This window comes from Salvelinus fontinalis, chromosome 18 (genome assembly GCF_029448725.1).
Source record: "Salvelinus fontinalis isolate EN_2023a chromosome 18, ASM2944872v1, whole genome shotgun sequence".
Classification (NCBI taxonomy): Eukaryota; Metazoa; Chordata; class Actinopteri; order Salmoniformes; family Salmonidae; genus Salvelinus; species Salvelinus fontinalis.
The window spans coordinates 17,395,937-17,417,874 of record NC_074682.1 but is presented as its reverse complement, the minus strand read 5'-3'; the positions used below and the strand labels follow the sequence as shown (position 1 = coordinate 17,417,874).

At 41.3% G+C, this 21,938-nt stretch overlaps 1 protein-coding gene across 3 annotated transcripts in view; it reads left to right on the top strand.

Annotated features, from left to right (window-relative positions):
- The first annotated feature begins 2,575 nt into the window (after nucleotides 1-2,575).
- LOC129815096 (protein kinase C delta type-like) overlaps nucleotides 2,576-21,938 on the top strand; it is a 40,537-nt gene continuing 21,174 nt past the window's right edge. For 2 of the 3 annotated variants that reach the window (XM_055868456.1, XM_055868457.1), the window contains exon 1: nucleotides 2,577-2,800. The gene's annotated coding sequence lies outside the window, so the exon portion shown is untranslated. Of the gene's footprint in view, nucleotides 2,801-21,938 lie in introns of all 3 variants that reach the window. The other variant, XM_055868458.1, reaches the window with a different exon arrangement.

Here is a 21,938-nt window from a genome sequence, read left to right as displayed (position 1 = left end):
CTACAAATAGCCCTATAGAAGCTGGGACAGATTGGGTCAATTTAGAAGCTTCTTGTCTCTTATAGCCAGAGAGGTGGGCGAGTGGGGTATGATGACTCTTTGATTCACTGCCTTGTATGGGTGAGGAGGATAGATGGCTGGGAGCATGTAGGTGGAACTGTGTTGGTTTAGCCAAGCCTCCAAAGGCCGTTTCTGGCTGCTCTAACCCAGGGATCATCAACTAGATTCAGCCGCGGGCCGTCACTTTCTTGACCGGATGGTCGGGGGGCCGGAACATAATTATAAATAATTTATAGAATGCAAATTGACCGCAAGAAGCCCAAACAGATGTTTGACTAAAACGTAATCTTTTTCAACCTTGCTGGCATTTGTATACGATCACTTCATGTCTTTCTATTACATGTGGGAATACTTGGAAACATATTTCTTAAATGAAGATCACTTAGAGCTGATTTCTTATATCCAACAATAAAAATTCCCCTAAAAAAAAAACTAATATTTATATATTTTTTGCTCTAACCTATGGAGTGAGGGACTACATTTTCCCTCTCTCTCTCTCTCTCTCTCTCTCTCTCTCTCTCTCTCTCTCTGTATGTGTGTGTGTGTGTGTGTGTGTGTGTGTGTGTGTGTGTGTGTGTGTGTGTGTGTGTGTGTGTGTGTGTGTGTGTGTGTGTGTGTGTGTGTGTGTGTGTGTGTGTGTGTGTGTGTGTGTGTCTGACCTCTGCCAAAAACATGTTTTCCTGGAAAGAAAGTTACAGACACGGCCTTGAATTCTGTAGCCTATTTATGAACTTTACTGGGTTTTATTTTCAACATATAAACATTGGCTAAAAAGGGATGTCTCCAAGCAGTGAAAAGGACAAATGTGGTAAAAATAGATTCTCAAGGGCAGACAAATCACAGGAGCTTATCCTCCCCAAATGAGGTGCCACTGGCCACCTGTGGCAGACATTTAGATGACTGCATCTTAGGTACCATTGTTGATACTGTTTGTTACAACAATAGAAACCTGTATATCTTCTTTGAGGCACGTCTCCAAGCAGTGAAAAGGACAAATGTGGTAAAACTAGATCCTCAAGGGCAGACATTTACACGTTGTACTGTGTGGGTAAATGTACAATCTCTCTCTCCAATTGATTTTACAATGTACATACATACAGTACCAGTCAAAAGTTTGGACACATCTACTCATTCTAGGGTTTTTCTTAATTTTTTCTACTTTCTACTTTGTAGAATAATAGTGAAGACATCAAAATTATAAAATAACACATCATGTAGTAACCTAACACAACGTGTCATTGGAACACAGGAGAGTGATGGTTGCTGATAATGGGCATCGGTAAGCCTATGTAGATATTCCATTAAAAATCAGCCGTTTCCAGCTACAATAGTCATTTACAACATTAACAATGTCTACACTGTATTTCTGATCAATTTGATGTTATTTTAATGGACAAAAAATGTAATCTTTCAAAAAACAGGGAAATTTCTAAGTGACCCCAAACTTTTGAACGGTAGTGTATATTTTATATTTGAGATTCTTCAAAGTAGCCACGCTTTGCCTTGATGATAGCTTTGAACACCCTTGGCATTCTCTCAACCAGATTCACCTGGAATGCTTTTACAAGAGTCTTGAAGGAGTTCCCACATATACTGAGCACTTGTTGGTTGCTTTTCAGGTCAGGTAATTGTGGAGGCCTGGTCATCTGATACAGCACTCCATCGCTCTCCTTCTTGGTCAAATAGCCCTTACACAGCCTGGAGGTGTGTTGTGTCATTGTCCTGTTGAAAAACAAATGATAGTCCCACTAAGCCCAAACCAGATGGGATGGCGTATCGCTGCAGAATGTGGTGGCAGCCATGCTGGTTAAGTGTGCCTTGAATTCTAAATAAATCACTGACAGTGTCATCAGCAAAGCACCCCCACACCATCACACCTCCTCCTCCATGCTTCACGGTGGGAACAATGCGAAGATCATCCGTTCACCTACTCTGCGTCTCACAAAGATACAGCGGTTGGAACCAAAAATCTCAAATGTTGGACTCATCAGACATAAGGACATATTTCTACCGGTCTAATGTCCATTGCTCGTGTTTCTTGGACCAAGCAAGTCTCTTCTTATTATTGGTGTCCTTTAGTTGTGGTTTCTTTGCAGCAATTCGACCATGAAGGCCTGATTCACGCAGTCTCCACTGAACAGTTGAGGTTGAGATGTGTCTGTTACTGAAACTCTGTGAAGCATTTATTTGGGCATCAATTTCTGAGGCTGGTAACTCTAATGAACGTATCCTCTGCAGCAGAGGTAACTCTGGATCTTCCTTTCCGGTGGCGGTCCTCATGAGAGCCAGTTTCATCATAGCGCTTGATGGTTTTTACGAGTGCACTTGATGAAACTTTCAAAGTTTGTGAGTGTGTGATATGGAGGTTGGAGACATGTTTATTTTGACAATCTAAAGAACAACTTCTATAAACAACGGCAAGACTGCCATTGTGTCTTGCTGTTGGAAAACCACATTAATTTTATTCTTTCGGCTGTCGCAGATGCACCTCCCCCGACTTCACTCCTCGACTTTCGTCTACAGTCGGTTGCTTTCGCCTCACCACTCAAACGAAACCCCTCTCTCTCTCTCTCTTTCTCACTCTCTTGTGAATGCACCTGCCCGACGTCACCAATGACAAGCCTGAGAGTGAGCGAACTGTCGAACGTTTCCTCAAACACGCTCTAGATTTCCAGTGCAAGATACCTGCCAGTCTAGGTGCCGAGCACAAGGGAAAGCAAACTTGATCAGGAACACGAAGGTAAGTCGACTCCCTAACATTTAAATCATTGCAACAGTATTGGAGGAAATCTTCAATAGTTGACAGAATTAAGATACTTGACAAATCAGACAGTATAACTGCAAATTGACACCACTAGGGGAGGACTTACTTTCGATATATTCACACAAGTGCATTATATATATTTTTTAAACTAATTTTAGTGTATTTTAAAGTTTGAGTGAGACTTTGACACTACCGCGTCTGCTGATTGTTGAAAATGAGCAAGTTGGCTACAAAATAATCACTGCGGTAAAGTGTTCGGTAACCTATGTGCGCTTCAAAGCACAAAAACCGATGCGAGAACCCTCCATCTCTGTTGATATGTTCTGTAGGAATCCTTGCACAAACCTTTCTCGCTTGCTCTTGTTAGATTAACTGTCTGTCAAATGTATTTTGGTTAGTAATTTAATACGCATTACTCACACTCAGTTTTTGTGAGAATGAAGTTGAGAAAAAAGAAACATCAAGCAACTTATCCATGTCTAGTGTATTTCTTTCCATGGGTCTTGATGCTATCATGGTATTTAGAATGGATTGTTATTTGTGCGGAGGGATCTTGCCCACCACCAGTCCTTGATGTGTGTGATGTTTCACTTTCATTTTTCTCCACACATACAACAATATTCTAATTATATATTACCATGTTTGCCACAGATTTGAGTCACTCCTGTTTGCTAGTGCCACTTGTGATCTAGGAATGCTGCACCACAAGTCCACAACCCCAAATTGTGTAATTTGTTGTCCATGGTGCCAATCACCACATAGTACAGTAAGTTTATACAGTATATGATCTATAAATTAAAGATGTGAGGACACTGGCCCAGTTGTTTTTCAACATTTGTCTGTGCTGCCCACTGAGAGGAAATTTGCAGAAAGATGGTAAACTAATTATTTTGGTAAGGTTGAATTCATTGTACTCAGTGGTGTAGTGGTGTCTGGAGAAATGAAGTTACTAAAATGTTTCCCAAACAGCTCGCCAGGTGAAGGAAAGGTGTCCTGTGTGAAAAAATGATTTGAGAAACAGTGACATGTACTCTGAATGACCTAAAAGGATAAATCCCATATTGGGCCAACTAAGATGTATTGTGCAGGTAGATGAATAGTAGGCATACTATTGAAATTGACACCTGAGTCAGAAATTCACAAGTTTCAGATTACATTTTATTTTTTTAGTTTTTATTGACAACAACATTGGACGTTTTAAGTCCACAACAATGGGGTCTGGGAAAAGTCCACTTTTGAGGTATGGGAAAAATCTATGAAATTATGATTTTTGAGTGTAGTTACCCTTTAAATCAAGTGGCAGCAACCTAGCACTGTTTGGTTAGCGGTGTTTCTGTAGCGCACATGAGATGGAGTTTGCAAAACAGATGGCCACTGGTTTAATGCAAGTAATCATGATATCATTCTACCAGGTAGGCATAGGCTACTTTGTAGCCAGTTAACATTTAATTGAGAAAGTTTCTGGGAAAGCCTTTCCATCTACGGTCTATCAAAAGACAGTTAGCCCTATCATTAGCATCACTATATTTTCCCTGTTCCTTAATTGTTTGAAACCTGGATGTTTTACTTTACATTATCAAATCAAATGTATTTATATAGCCCTTCTTACATCAGCTGATATCTCAAAGTGCTGTACAGAAAACCAGCCTAAAACCCCAAACAGCAAGCAATGCAGGTGAAGAAGCACGGTGGCTAGGAAAAACTTCCTAGAAAGGCCAAAACCTAGGAAGAAACCTAGAGAGGAACCAGGCTATGAGGGGTGGCCTGTCCTCTTCTGGCTGTGCTGGGTGGAGATTATAACAGAACATGGCCAAGATGTTCAAATGTTCATAAATTACCAGCATGGTCAAATAATAATAATCACAGTAGTTGTCGAGGGTGCAGCAAGTCAGCACCTCAGGAGTAAATGTCAGTTGGCTTTTCATAGCCGATCATTAAGAGTATCTCTACCGCTCCTGCAGTCTCTAGAGAGTTGAAAACAGCAGGTCTGGGACAGGTAGCACGTCCGGTGAACAGGTCAGGGTTCCATAGCCGCAGGCAGAACAGTTCAAACTGGAGCAGCAGCGCGGCCAGGTGGACTGGGGACAGCAAGGAGTCATCATGCCATGGTGGTCCTGAGGCATGGTCCGAGGGCTCAGGTCCTCTGAGCGAGAGAAAGAAAGAGAGAATTAGAGAGAGCATACTGAAATTCCCACAGGACACCGGATAAAACAGGAGAAGCACTCCAGATATAACAAACTGACCCTAGCCCCCGACACATAAACTACTGCAGCATAAATACTGGAGGCTGAGACAGGAGGGGTCAGGAGACACTGTGGCCCCATCCGATGATACCCCCGGACAGGGCCAAACAGGAAGGATAAAACCCCACCCACTTTGCCAAAGCACAGCCCCCACACCACTAGAGGGATATCTTCAACCACCAACTTACCGTCCTGAGACAAGGCCGAGTATAGCCCACAAAGATCTCCGCCACGGCACAACCCAAGGGGGGGGCGCCAACCCAGACAGGAAGATCACGTCAGTGACTCAACCCACTCAAGTGACGCACCCCTCCTAGGGACGGCATGAAAGAGCACCAGTAAGCCAGTGACTCAGCCCCTGTAATAGGGTTAGAGGCAGAGAATCCCATTGGAGAGAGGGGAACCGGCCAGGCAGAGACAGCAAGGATGGTTCGTTGCTCCAGAGCCTTTCCGTTCACCTTCACACTCCTGGGCCAGACTACACTCAATCATATGACCCACTGAAGAGATGAGTCTTCAGTGAAGACTTAAAGGTTGAGACCGAGTCTGCGTCTCTCACATGGGTAGGCAGACCATTCCATAAAAATGGAGCTCTATAGGAGAAAGCCCTGCCTCCAGCTGTTTGCTTAGAAATTCAAGGGACAATTAGGAGGCCTGCGTCTTGTGACTGTAGTGTACGTGTAGGTATGTACGGCAGGACCAAATCGGAAAGATAGGTAGGAGCAAGCCCATGTAATGCTTTGTATGTTAGCAGTAAAACCTTGAAATCAGCCCTTGCCTTAACAGGAAGCCAGTGTAAGGAGGCTAGCACTGGAGTAATATGATACAATTTTGGGGTTCTAGTCAGGATTCTAGCAGCCGTATTTAGCACTAACTGAAGTTTATTTAGTGCTTTATCCGGATAGCCGGAAAGTAGAGCATTGCAGTAGTCTAACCTAGAAGTAACAAAAGCATGGATTCATTTTTCTGCATCATTTTTGGACAGAGAGTTTCTGATTTTTGCAATGCTACGTAGATGGAAAAAAGCTGTCCTTGAAACAGTCTTGATATGTTAGTCAAAAGAGAGATCAGGGTCCAGAGTAACGCAGAGGTCCTTCACAGTTTTATTTGAGACGACTGTACAACCATCAAGATTAATTGTCAGATTCAACAGAAGATCTCTTTGTTTCTTGGGACCTAGAACAAGCATCTCTGTTTTGTACGAGTTTACAAGTAGAACGTTTGCAGCCATCTGTCTGAAACACAGGCTTCTAGCGACGGCAAATTTGGGGCTTCACCATGTTTCATTGAAATGTACAGCTGTGTGTCATCCGCATAGCAGTGAAAGTTAACATTATGTTTTTGAATGACATCCCCAAGAGGTAAAATATATAGTGAAAACAATAGTGGTCCCAAAACGGAACCTTGAGGAACACCGAAATGTACAGTTGATTTGTCAGAGGACAAACCATTCACAGAGACAAACTGATATCTTTCTGACAGATAAGATCTAAACCAGGCCAGAACTTGTCCATGTAGACCAATTTGGGTTTCCAATCTCTCCAAAAGAATGTGGTGATCGATGGTATCAAAGGCAGCACTAAGGTCTAGGAGCACGAGGACAGACGCAGAGCCTCGGTCTGACGCCATTAAAAGGTAATTTACCACCTTCACAAGTGCAGTCTCAGTGCTATGATGGGGTCTAAAACCAGACTGAAGCATTTCGTATACATTGTTTGTCTTCAGGAAGGCAGTGAGTTGCCGCGCAACAGCTTTTTCTAAAATGTTTGAGAGGATTGGAAGATTTGATATTGGCCGATAGTTTTTTGTATTTTCTGGGTCAAGGTTTGGCTTTTTCAAGAGAGGCTTTATTGCTGCCACTTTTAGTGAGTTTGGTACACATCCGGTGGATAGAGAGCCGTTTATTATGTTCAACATAGTAGGGCCGAGCACAGGAAGCAGCTCTTTCAGTAGTTTCGTTGGAATAGGGTCCAGTATGCAGCTTGAAGGTTTAGAGGCCATGATTATTTTCATCATTGTGTCAAGAGATATAGTACTAAAACACTTAAGTGTCTCTCTTGATCCTAGGTCCTGGCAGAGTTGTGCAGACTCAGGACAACTGAGCTTTGGAGGAATACGCAGATTTAAAGAGGCATGTCTTACCTTGCTTTGAAGTAACCAAGACAAAATTTGACCGTAGAAATGTTGATGGAAATATTTTATAAACGCTTCCTCATATCTGCTATGCTCTTTTTAGTGAGATGTAACGACAAGATTTGAAAACGGTGATTAGTAATAGCCAATGAGAGCTCGCCAGAGGAGAAGCCAGTGAGAGAATGATGATGTATCGCGTCACCCAGAATGTGTAGACTCTCGAGCAGGAGCAATGACTGCTGCTAGTATGCGTTTGTACTTGCCGTAGTGTCAAATCGTTACAGCTCTGACAAACTCTTTACACACAATGTTATTCAATTCCAAATGTATTGGCTAGATATTTCAAGTCTGTATGGCAAGCGTGAAAGTCTGACTGCTTTGAGCCACAGCTCGTTGTAGCTATCTAATCACATCACATCCTTGTTTTTGAGGGACAGCGTGGTATCCAGAATCCTCAAGACCCAGTGAAGAATGGTGTGGTGTGTGACCCTCCTCCCTGTCTGTGCCACATCATTTAGAGAGTACAGGAAAGAAGTTCCTCCTTTGCTGTCTTATCTGGTATTTGTTAGCCTTAGTTGATACATAAACTGACCGTTTTTGTACTTGACCATACTACTTCATTGCCTTGCCAATAAGACAACAAGTCGACTAAGGCAGAAACAGTGTGTCACCCAGGCTACATATTTTGTCAGATACAGTTTTTCATTATCTCTTCGACGGGCCACAATAGAACAGTAAAGGTAATCCTATACACCTGCATTGGATGCAGTAGGAGACAGGAGAGGTGTGTCTATTGGCTTCTCTGCTTTGTATCTGGGTTTGAGGAGACCGATGTGACAGCTGCTCAGTGAAGAGCTCCCAATGCAGCACTAATCAACATGGAAGCACAACAAATCTGGCCAGCTACCCTCTATGGATCTGCTAGAGCACAACGTGTGTGCTTGTACATGTGATTTATAATTAACTCTGCTTTGATTCTCTCTCTCAAATTATTAAGCTGAGGCTAAAGACCAATAATAACACTCTCCACACTAGCATAGCCAATAAGGCAAACTCTTTTAAGAGGGTGAGTCATCTTTACGAAGCGCAACTGTCTTTGTGTCCCTAATCTCAGGAAGGAGAGATGGTGGTAGAGCAGAGGTTCCTAAACTTTTTTCTCCAGTGAGCCCATTTTTATATACAAATAATAATAATGACACCACCATGTAAAAATGTGATACAATCAACGGGCAATGTAAACTTTTTTTCATTGGGACAATGACAGTCTATTACTAATCCGTTGGCCAGTACTTTTGACTATTTCAATCTGAAGGAAGTATGGTATGAAGTGACTGAAATGCATCAGAAAGTTATTGGGAAGTTCAGAAGATCATCAGGCAATCATTTTGTATGATCTTCTGTGTGGAAAAGGACGTAATCATTTACTGACGATCTTTTTCCCCCCACTCTGATTTAGTTAGTGTCTGGTCTTGTCCACCTTGTTATAATGAGTCATGCGCAGTTTGTGGGCATTGTATGACAGACAGGGTGGCAAACACGATTATAAAACACACAAACACAGACGTTTTGTTGTCTGCTCTGTTGTGGTTTAGGCTACATGGCAATTATGTATTATTTATTAATTTTGACCATAACTGCTCCCAGACATGGCTCTCAGCACATCACACACAGCGAGAGTGAGTGGAAGAGAAACACGGGTAATTGGGCTGAATCTACAACACGCTCCCATACTCCATTATTTATCCCAGCAGTTAGAGAGGTGATGAGTTAGCTTCTTCTTTTTTTTTTACACGTTCTGCTACTTATAGTGACACTCTCGAAACACGTTCTCTCTATGACCCACATTGGATGACAGCAGTCTAGTAGCACCCAATGTTGTCTTCTTACATCATTTAGCATCTCTCTCAGCACCATGCTTGTCTCCATCCTACCCTGTGGTGTATTGTTTGTCGGTCTACCTCAGTCCCCACTGTGCTTTCTGTTGTCTGGCCATTGCACGGTGCTGTCTGCGGCTTGTGGTAATCAAGACCGTGTCGACTGTGAGCAAAGCAGAAATGGATACCTTAATGCAGAGAGAGAGAGGCGCCTACACGACCACACACACACACATACACACACACATACACTAATGAGTTATACTGAGTGTGAATGAGCAGGTTTAAAGCATGCAGAAGGAACTAGATATTTATATTTTTTACATTAAATCACTATGCATTATGTGGGTGGAATGCTGTAACAACACAGAATAGAACAAATAATAAAATCCCACGATGGTAGTGACTTCCTTATTTTATTTACCATTTATTCCCATTCATTTACTTTAACAAAATATTTATTTTATTTGACTTTATTTCATTATAAATAATCTCATTTGTATAGAGCTGCTACCTATGCTGTATGACAAAATCACTATTTTAGTAGTTCTTTCAAGTAAATAAGGCATATCTTTTTATCAATCACTTAGATTATGGATTTTCAGGTAGAGATACCTCGCAAGTAACTGCTTTCTATCCCTCTCGTGCGTTCTCTCTTCTCTCAGTTAACGAGGTCTCCATGTCTGCTCAACACAGACCGGACAAGTAAGCGGACGTGCAATGGATTATGGTCATTGTAGTTAATTACCACATTTCCAGTGCTAAACTATGTAGAATATTGGCTTGTTGGAAACTACAACTCCCTACTACATAGCACAGTTCGGGATTGATCTGATTTATCTCTACAGAACCTGAGCATCGAGTTCACAAAGGGGGGGGGGGGGGGGACAGAATGGAATTCAAATAATTGAACCGACGTCGGTCAATTAGTTGTTTAAAAACCGAAAATTAACCATTTGAACCCATAGCCACAGGCAAAAACCTTAAGGCCGTCGCTCAAAAATGATAATGGCAACAATTTAGTGTAACCCTTTATGTATTACAAAGACATTGTGTAAGGGTTTGTATTGATTTGAGAGTGGGGAAAGTGAATGCGAAAGCACTCCATGACCACAGACATGCTGCTCTGACCTTGAACTCGTTATTCCACCTCTCTCCCTCTGACTTTCTCTGTCTGTCTGGTTGGAATGTCTCATTGACCTGTGTGTGTTGGTGTCTGCCCATGTGCGCTCTAGGCTGTGTCTGCTGTCATGACCTTTGTCAGTGTGTGTGGCGTAGGTAGAGTGATGCATTATCATCTGATGAATGGGAAAGGAAGGTTTTCATTTACTCAGTCTCTACTGTAGAATACAAACTTACTCACACTCAAAGTTATAAGGGGTGTTAAAGTGATACGCAAAACTGTGGAAATGGGTTTACATATTATATTACAGTGTGTGTTGTAAGACAGATCCAGATAGTGTTACTAGCATTTTGGGCTTTTGATTCTATCAAATGTAGTCAAATCAAATCATGGTAATAATTTCTTGCCACAGCAGTAGTTACCATTAAAGAGAGCATGTCATGGTAGTTTTTATTCATTTTGTTTGTCAAAGCTTAGGTGAAAGTGGAACACTTTAGGGAATGGTCATATTCCAAGTTGATCACAAAAGTGTCCTTTAAATATTCACTAATCATTGCAACCCCCTCCCTAAACGGGAAGCCTGGGGAAGTCCCATGCACAAAATCAGCTGAAGAAAACCGGTGGGAACCTGGTCTAAATCGGTGGCGCCTTGCAACACATCAAACCAATCAAATGCCTTGTTTGGACGGAGGAGCTCAATAGATTAGTGTCGTAGGTGCAATTGTGCATGAGTATGGCTGTGAAATCGCAGATTAAGACCCCATCAAAATATGTCGATGTAGCCTATACCTTGTGTGTGGTGAACCGTACGACTGTAACAGGAGCAAACATAACCTTTTGCAAAGTAAATATTCTTTATTGCGACTTGACTACACACTGGCTTTAGAAGAGATAATGGGACCTGTCACGCTGACTGATGGGTTTTCAAAAGCAGAATGTCGCAATCTTCTACTCATATAAAAGTATATACAGTGCATTCGGGAAAGTATTCAGAACCCTTGACATTTTCCACATTTTGTTACATTACAGCCTTATTCTAAAATGGGTTAAATTGTTTGTTTCCCTCAATCTACACACAATATCCCATAATGACAGCAAAAACAAGTTTTTAGAAATTTTAGCAAATGTATAAAAAATTAAAAATAATTATAAAATGTACATAAGTATTCAGACCCTCTACTCAGTACTTTGTTGAAGCACCTTTGGCAGCAATTACAGTCTCAAGTTTTTTGGGTATGACGCTAAGTTTGGCACATCTGTAGTTGGGGAGTTTCTCACATTCCTCTCTGCAGATCCTCTCAAGGTCTGTCAGGTTGGATGGGGAGTGTCGCTACACAGCTATTTTTAGTTCTCTCGAGATGTTTGATCGGGTTCAAGTCCGGGCTCTGGCTGGGCCACTCAAGGACATTCAGAGACTTGTCCCGAAGCCTCTCCTGCGTTGTCTTGGCTGTGTGCTTAGGGTCGCTGTCCTGTTGGAAGGTGAACACTATGGAGCAGATTTTCATCAAGTATCTCTCTGTACTTTGCTCCGTTCATCTTTCCCTCGATCCTGACTAGTCTCCCAGTCCCTGCAGCTGAAAAACATCCCCATAGCATGATGCTGGCATCACCATGCTCCACTGTAATTTTTAAAATATTTTTTACATTTAACCGTTATTTAACTAGTTAAGAACAAATTCTTATTTACAATGAAGGCCTACCCCGGACAAACCTGGACGACGCTGGGCCAATTGTGTGTTGCCCTATGGGACTCCCAATCACAGCCGGATGTGATACAGCCTGGATTCGAACCAGGGACTGTAGTGACGCCTCTTGCACTGAGATGCAGTGCCTTAGACTTACAGAAAACGTTTGACCTCTGTCATTGCCAACAAAGGGTATATAACAAAGTATTGAGATAAACTTTTGTTATTGACCAAATACTTATTTTCCACCATAATTTGCAAGAAATTCATTAAAAATCCTACAATGTGATTTTCTGGATTTCTTTTCTCATTTTGTCTGTCATAGTTGAACCTGTACCTATGATGAAAATTACAGGCCTCTCTCATCTTTTTGCCCCACTGTATGTGTCTCGACACAATGCTGTCTCGGATTTCTACGGACAATTACTTTGACCTCATGGCATGGTTTTTGCTCTGACATGCACTGCCAACTGTGGGACCTTATATAGACAGGTGTGTGTCTTTCCAAATTATGTCCAATCAATTGAATTTACCACAGGTGGACTCCAATCAAGTTGTAGAAACATGTCAAGGATGATCAATGGAAACAGGATGTACCTGAGCTAAATTTCAAGTCTCATAGCACATTTGTGGCCTGCTGGAGGTCATTTTGCAGGGCTCTGGCAGTGCACCTCCTGGCACAAAGGCGGAGGTAGCGGTCCTGCTGCTGAGTTGTTGCCCTCCTACGGCCTCCTCCACGTCTCCTGATGTACTGGCATGTCTCCTGGTAGCGCCTCCATGCTCTGGACATTACGCTGACAGACACAGCAAACCTTTTTGCCACAGCTCGCATTGATGTGCCATCCTGGATGAACTGCACTACCTGAGCCACTTGTGTGGGTTGTAGACTCCGTCTCGTGCTACCACTAGAGTGAGAGCACCGCCAGCATTCAAAAGTGACCAAAACATCAGCCAGGAAGCATAGGAACTGAGAAGTGGTCTGTGGTCACCACCTGCAGAATCACTCCTTTTTTGGGGGTGTCTTGCTAATTGCCTATAATTTCCACCTTTTGTCTATTCCATTTGCACAACAGCATGTGAAAATGTATTGTCAATCAGTGTTGCTTCCTAATTGGACAGTTTGATTTCATAAAAGTGTGATTGACTTGGAGTTACATTGTGTTGTTTAAGTGTTCCCTTTATTTTTTTGAGCAGTGTATATAAATGTGGCAGTGACATGGTAAGAATAATCTGTTATGTGAGGGAAAGTGCAAATTCTAGAGTTAGAACGAAAAGGTGTGCTGCAGCTGTCTCAAACCCCAGAAGTACCAAAAGACTGTCTGTTCAGGAAAGCACTGAGAGTCTGGCGAGACGAGTCCTTTTCTGGGAACCAGAGATGGATGACCAGCCGCCAGATAAAGGAATTCAACTGCTACAAGCATCGTTTTTGGTGCAACCTCGGCTAAAAGTGACAACTGAAGTGATCGCAGTTTTTGGGTGGAATTGTCCTTTTTAATTATCTTTTGGTATTTGTTTCATTAGTCCATTGTTGATATTGTCCCAAAGTGTTTGCTTTGTCAGCAATCAAGTTTTCAAAATATGTAACTTTGAAAATACAGAAATCATCCCAGTATGGTGCATTTCGCATCATATGATGCAATGGTATATGTCTTCAACATAGTCAGCCCAGAGCAATAGCAAAGTATTTGATGCAAGAACTGCAAACACCATGTGCGCCTCACAAAATACCTCATCCAATATTCAGGGGTCCATGTCCAGTTTGACATTGCACAGAAAGACAGCAGGACTGTTGCAGAGCAGACAGACCTCATGCAGTGATTTGATGACTGTTAGCTGAAGCCAGAGTCTCGAAAGCACTCAATCTCAAGTAGATCTGAGACATATAGTATGTGTGCTTCTTGAACAGAAGGTGTTTGCTTTGACACCTGGAAGGTGCTACCCAAGCTTCCAGAACTTTAAAAAAAAATCTGTTGCACAAATTGAACTACGAGGAACTAGTGTGGTGGATCAGCAACCACAAACTGAACTTACACCGTGAGAAGAAGAAACTGTCTGCTCATTTGGCATGTAGACAGAGGCACAAACGTTGACAGTTGATTTCAGCTGTAGTGCTGAGACCCTAGAATGGAAATGATCTTCAATTCCACAGAGAAGTAATGTAAGAAAGAGGAAAGAAGACGTAGTACTGAAACCAATGACAATGTAGACTCACAAAACATGTGTATTTACCTTTCTAATGTTACATTCTTTGTTGTGTAATTTGTGTAATTATTTGAATAGAACATATTCTGTGTTCCTTTTTTTACTGTTTATTTTGGTAATTATTTTTACTTACAATTTGATGTACTGTTAACATTGTTCCTGTTGTTGCTGTCTGAAACTTTATATAGGAATATGTTTTATGGGCTGTGTACACTGCAAAAACAGTAACACAACTGCTATAGCCTTTTCACAATTCTCTAGGCTAACACTGGGGGGAAAGCCCACACTGTTTCTGTTTTGAAAGTTGTGTAGTACACTTTACTTGTTTCATCCAGAAATGGCAACTACAAGTTCATTTACAATAATGTCATAAAATCCACTGAACATGGATGATTACAAATCTGGATTTTATTGGTCAAGTGAAAAGCGAAAGATTAAAAAAATTAACTTTATGAACAGGTAACTATGGGTGACAGGTCACATCTTGGCCCACTCTATACTTTAAATCAGTGGTTCCCAACCGGGGGTACATGGCTTATCCACAGGGGGTACGGTGGATTCATGAGACCATAGGCTTACAGGTCAAATGCACATAATTCAGTTAGTGGTACAGTAACCGAAAAAGGTTGGGAACCACTGCTTTAGATAAATGAGTATTAGAACAAATCTTTAAGCTAAATGATTTATTTACAGTGCGTGGATGGCATACATTCTACTCTTCCATACAGCTCAATGGTAAAAGGGCCTGTTTCCACAACAATAATATCTTAGACTACATACCATAAGCCTTTTGAAGTGTTAAGCAGATGAGACAATACCTACAGTATTAATCCAAAGCCTTAAGTTGTCATAAATCATCATCACTCAAGTGTTCATTATCCTCCAAAACCTCAGTGGTGATAGACAGTAGGGCTATTGCATGTCTCATTTCAGTAATGGGCAGAGCAGAATTTTTTTTCCCTCATTTCACAAAAGTAAGGGAATTGCGATCAGAAAGTTGTTGACAATTTTGTCACGGTTACCCTCATTGGCTGATGTGCAATAAACAGAGACACTCCCATGAACACCTGATGCTCCCGATACTCAACTAGTCGAAAAGGCCAGTTTTATTGCTTCTTTAATCAGGACAACAGTTTTCAGCTGTGCTAACATACTTGGAAAAGGGTTTTCTAATGATCAATTAGCCTTTTAAAATGATAGGATTAGCTAACACAACATGCCATTGGAACACAGGAGTGATGGTTGCTGATAATGGGCCTCTGTACACCTATGTAGATATTCCATTAAAAATCAGCGGTTTCCAGCTACAATAGTCATTAACAACATTGACAATGTCTGCACTGTATTTCTGATCAATTTGATGTTATTTTAATGGACACATTTTTTTGCTCTTCTTTCAAAAACAAGGACATTTCTAAGTGACCCTAAACTTTTGAACGGTAGTGTATATACTAAAATGCACAAACACAACTGATCAAAGAATTAGCAGATAACACACATCAGACACTCATTTTACAAGTCAAATAATACCAGGGCATATCAAATCATAGGTACATACACATGGCATTTACCCCACCCCACATAGCGGCAACCATATCCACTCACCACTCCCTCTCTCACCACATAGCCATACCTCCATCCCCCCTCCCCCCATTTTTGTCACACACAAATCACCATTGAAACATAGTGTGGACCTCATCGACAGCCAATCCAATGAGACGCTCGTGGAACAATGACGTTTGAAGTAGGCCTCACCATTTCTCTGAGCCAATTAAAGTTTCCGGAGTCCAGAAGACAATCGTGTATTCACCCTTGGCAATTTTCTTACCCTCCTTCTCACTTTGACCTGTGTATGTGCCGGCTATTCCTTCAGAATACAAACCTGATCCTTGATTATTGTGAAACTACTATTACCATCGATTTATCCACTTTCAATAAATCACAGACTGTTGGCCACACTTGATACACTACACTTTTACCATAGCCTGTAGGTAAACTCACCAAAATGTCTCTTTTCTTTGAGAGTGTTCAAGCAGAAGAGGGAGGGTTCTTGAAATGTAACAGCCAATCAAAATCTTGCATCTGGGAGCCAGTGGACCATTCAATACAGAATTCAGAATTCAATACAATACAGAATTCTCCAAACAACAATGTGATTTTTGAGGTATGGCAAAATCAGACTACCCCCTCCCTACCTAATTTATGCTTGCTCTATTGCTCTAGTTGTGTGTAAGGACGTAGGGTTATCTTGCACAAGCAGCTGCCATATAGTTTAACCATATTAACACAAACAGATGACGTATTAACAGACATAGAGTAGTAAATTACACTGACGCCCTTTTTTTCCCAAAGTCAAAATGGCAATTTCAGAGAATTCAGAGAATTCACATCAAGGCACTTTGATTAATGGACCAACACAGACCCTGAGCCAGCCCAGCAGCAGACCGTGTACAGTATGAGAGAGAGCGTGTTTGATAGAGCGATAGAAAAGAAGATGAGACTGACTGTTTATTCGTCTACAGTAAACAGACCATCAGGTCAGCTGTTTGGTTCCACCCATTTGTCCTAAAACAGCCTGCTGTATGTGTGGCCAGAGAGGATTCCCACAAATCTTAGCATGGCATCCACAGGGCATCTCAATATCACATCATTTCTGGGTAACAATGAATTACTTTGCTGTTTTAAATTATTTCATAGCAAAATGCAATTTCTCAAGCAAGAATTTTGCTCGGACAGTCTGGGAGTGGTCTGAGAGAGGGGCCTAATTGGAGGAGCCTAATGGGAGGGATGTGTAACCTTAACTAGATGTTATTGGCAGAGAGCAGGGCTAACTCTCTTTGTTATTGGTTTATTAAATTATACGTCCAAAAACCTCACCTAGCCAAACAAGCTGAAATTTCAGCCGGTGTCTTCAAACAGCTCTTACACTAAAATGGCATTATCATAATTTTCACAATTTCACAGTATTTTTCCAATCTCATATTGTGGGCATATATAAAACACAGAAAACTCCACATTTTCACTGACCTGCCCCTTTAAAGCAGGTCTTTCTGCCCACCTAGTCCCACCTTTCACCTGTATCTATATAATAAGAGCAGAAAACTAGGTCTTTGATTTAGAGTGTTTTTAAAGAAGCTCTACCTCTGACAGTATTCTATACAGTAACATTATATAAGGCTTTATTGCCAAAAGCACTTCCTGGTACCTGTGGGAAATCTCTTCTTCAGTTCTGTCATCATCAGAACATATTGGTCAATTCCAAATTTTCACTTTAAAAGTATTCCCAACTAAATCCATTGATGGGAAAAGTTAAACAAACCATTCAACTCTATGCACAAGGAGTACCTTTAACAATTTCCACAGAACATTTTACAAAAACACATGAACTCAAAGAACAGTGCATATGTAAAATTTGGTAACAGAATGACGGTAAAATCTCCCTCAGTTGTGACCACGTTTTCCAAAAAAACTGTTAAATTCTAAGATTCTGCAGAAAGAATGGGGTGTCAGCTATGATATAACCCCTTGAGTTTGAAAAAAATGTTGGGTTGTTGAACTACCTATTACTACTTGGTATTACTACGTGTAAGTGAAGTCGATTAACACACGGTAACAGAATGATGGTAACAGAATTAGGTCATGGGTCCCTGATCTGTACAATACAGAAATGCGTAATTATGAATGTCATTCTCTTCATAGTGACGTATCCTTATCGGTACACAAAAGGTAGAAACACGTAATATCCTCCCTTGCATATTTGGGTATTATTCTACACACTGGCTATTATTCTAATGAGCTCAGCACCCCAAAGAAAAACATTTAGAAATGTGGATGGTCCGGACCGGACCAAATCTGTACCAATCATAGATGTCTATGTTTCACAAGTTTGGACATCACAGTACAGTAGAGTAAATTATACTGTACTTTTCTGTACTGTCCAAACTTGTGTAACAGATGTCTGATTGGTTCATATATATGAATATATATATATATGAATATATATATATATAGGCCTATTTTGACCTGATTTTAACCCTGAATTTTTTTTTTCTAAATGAAATTAAAATATCCATGTGACATTGATACATACAAGGATATACCATGACATTTCAAATAATTCATTTAATAAAATGTACAACTTTTCAATGTCTTTTTTATGATGTGTGTGTGTGATGCCACCAAAAGTATCCTTCACACGTGTAGCTTGTTGTTTTTGTTGGCCAGTCAAAGTGGCAAAGAGAGGCTCAATGTGTAGCGAGTGAGAGTTCACTAATGCAATATAACATTTAGCAAAATGAGAAGGAGTAGTCTACAACGAGCAGGCTGTTCTTTTATCGTAATGGGGTTGGGGAGAATGTGCAGCATGTGGCCTCAAGCTACTCTTTGCTGTAGCAGAGTTGCCTTGGTGTCTCTCTCTCCCTCCCTCAGTCTGCTCTCCCCGTATAACCTCCGCAGCTGCAGCAATAGACTGCCAGCCTCTCCCTCACGCAGCAGTGCTCAGGTTAAAAACGTACAGTACCAGTCAAAAGCTTGGACAACCCTTGAAGGAGTAGGTTTTTTCTTTATTTTTACTATTTTCTACATTGTAGAATAATAGTGAAGACATCAACATTATGAAATAACACATATTGGAATCATGTAGTAAGCAAAAAAGTGTTAAACAAATCAAAATATATTTGAGATTCTTCAAAGTAGTCGCCCTTTGCCTTGTTGACAGCTTTGTTAACAGAATGACACATTTTAGTTACTGTGAACTTTCATTATCCTCCCTCCTCATGAAGGGCAACATTTTGAAAATTATCTTAAAGATATGTGGGGTTTTGGTAACCGAAAGACAAGACACTAGGCAATATTTCTTCAATTTACAGAAGGCAAAGGATTTCTGCTAAACTAAATATAAATGTTGGTAGTTGGCAGGTTCTTCAACATTATTGTGCTTTGATGTATTTCTAATACTTTTAAAATACTTTTTCTGCAAGATGTTTCCTAAAATGCCAGCAGCATACCACCCTGCATACCACTGCTGGCTTGCTTCTGAAGCTAAGCAGGGTTGGTCCTGGTCAGTCCCTGGATGGGAGACCAGATGCTGCTGGAAGTGGTGTTGGAGGGCCAGTAGGAGGCACTCTTTCCTCTGGTCTAAAAAATATCCCAATGCCCCTGGGCAGTGATTGGGGACACTGCCCTGTGTAGGGTGCCGTCTTTCGGATGGGACGTTAAACGGGTGTCCTGACTCTCTGAGGTCATTAAAGATCCCATGGCACTTATCGTAAGAGTAGGGGTGTTAACCCCGGTGTCCTGGCTAAATTCCCAATCTGGCCCTCAAACCATCATGGTCACCTAATAATCCCCAGTTTACAATTGGCTCATTCATCCCCCTCCTCTCCCCTGTAACTATTCCCCAGGTCGTTGCTGCAAATGAGAACGTGTTCTCAGTCAACTTACCTGGTAAAATAACGGTAAAATAAAATTAAAATAAATAAAAAAAACTCTTTTCCATTTGTGTGACCAGAAATCTAAGCTTAGTCCTAAATTTTAGGATGGAAAATGGTTGAAACATTTTACATATGCCTTCATTTCCAGAAAAGATAGACCCTTAGCTTTCATTTGAAACCAAATATGATGTACTCCTATAAACTTTACATTAGAGCTCACTGTGGCTTTTTACATGGAAATTCCCTCAGCTGTTCACCTTTATAAACCTAGTCATCTGTATTCTCCTGGAACTCCTTATTGGCCTGAACCTCCTCCACTCTTAAATATTTTTTATTTATTTAACTAGGCAAGTCTGTTAAGAACAAATTCTTATTTTCAAATACAGCCTAGGAACAGGGGCAGAACGACAGATTTTTACCTTGTCAGCTCGGGGATTCAATCTTGCAACCTTTCGGTCACTAGTCCAACGCTCTAACCACTAGGCTACTTGCCGTCCCAAATATGGCATCCACAGTAGAGGGAAACGGCGCCACTGTCAGCCCCACAGACATTGTAATTGTTATTGGGTTTTCTTTGTTTTCAGTAACTTTTTTTGACATTGTAATATCACTGGTAATATTGTAATATCAATGGACATGGCAGTTTCACCATTTTAAGGATTCCAGCTTTAAAGGGAATGTTCACCCTTTTTCAACATCAAATTCATTATCTCCAGCCACCGTCCCAACATCAACATGTAAAAGTTGCAGGTGTCTGTGCTTTTGTAGTCTAAAAGATGAAAGATAAGTGTTTCAGTGGACATCAGCCGGAGACATTGATAACATCTGGTGTGCATCATGTGACTTTAACCAACTATGAGCAGGCAAAGATTACTAATCCATGTATGTAGGTAGCAGCCAGGAGTCAACAGTTACTGAAACACTGCATGATGGAAACGCACTGTCATTGTTATTGTCCCTGTCCCATACTGTAGATAGCAGTTCAGCTGATAATAATGATGATTGAGCCAAACAGAAGCTCCCAGTCTAAACCTGCCAGTCCTGCTTGGGCAGAGCCCTGTACTTAGTGCTGACTGCGTCCCTCTCTAATGACATCTCTCTTGAATGCCAACCTTTCTACGAATGTATACCGGTCTGTGTTGTTCCTCTGAATATTCCTTCCCTCAAGATATATACACTGAGTGTACAAAACATTGGGAACACGTTCCTAATATTGAGTTGCACCCACTTTTGCCCTAAGAACAGCCTCAATTTGTCGGGGCATGGACTGTTAAAGGTGTCAAGCTTTCCACAGGGATGCTGGCCCATGTTGACTCCAATGCTTCCCAAGGTTGAGTCAAGTTGGCTTGATGTCATATGGGTGGTGGACCATTCTTGATACACACAGGAAACTGTTGAGTGTGAAAAACCCAGCAGCGTTGCAGTTCTTGATACAGTCAAACCGGTGCACCTGGCACCTTCTACCATACACCGTTTAAATGCACTTACAACTTTTGTCTTGCACATTCACCCGTTGAATAGCACACATACACACATAGCACACATTGTCTCAATGATTAAAAATCCTTCCTTAACCTGTCTCCTCCCCTTCATCCATACTGATTTGAAGTGGATTTAAGTGACATCAATAAGGGATCATCACTTTCACCTGGGTTGACCTAGTCAGTCTGTCATGGAAAGAGCAGGTGTTCTTAATGTTTTGTACACTCAGTGTATATTTACACGTACTGTACCTAAATGCGATATTTTAGTTTTACATTTATGGTTACTCTGGCCATATAATTTCAGCACAACAGCTAAATAGTTACTTGAGTGCCTAATCTAAATAGCACAGTTGAGACCCTCTGGCTCCAAGTCATATTCCCTAAAGAAAACCCACACACAGAGAAACCTATTCTACCCACGGCCTCTTCAAGTGGACTCCTCTGTGACTCCACTCTCGAGAGGTCTGAAGACTGTATATGTCGGTAATGTTTGATTTTCACTCCTGTACACTAGCCTGCCTTCCAGTATGCTGCCCACCTCCGCTGTTTCCCTCCCTCTCTCTTTCCCCTCTCCTGTTTTTTTTGCACACTCCCTCCCTGGCTGCTTGTGCACATTTTTTCCAGTCTCTCTGGGGAGACAACAGCTCTCTCTTTTACAACTTTTACAACAATGTGTGCATATGGCTGCCAGTCTACAAGAGAGCGCAAATGTATTTACTATGTCTATGGTATATATCAATGTTATGCAATGTACTGTAGCTGTTTCAGACCGCTGGCATCCAGTTTTCAGTTGCTTTTTGGGCTTATTTCCAAGTCGACTCAAGTCTACTTCCGGAAGCAGGGATTCCCAATTTCCCATGCAACCATATCTTTTGTGTTTATCTACATGGGTAGTGCGTGGGCGGAGGAAGACAGTGGGAGAGTTTCACTCACAACTG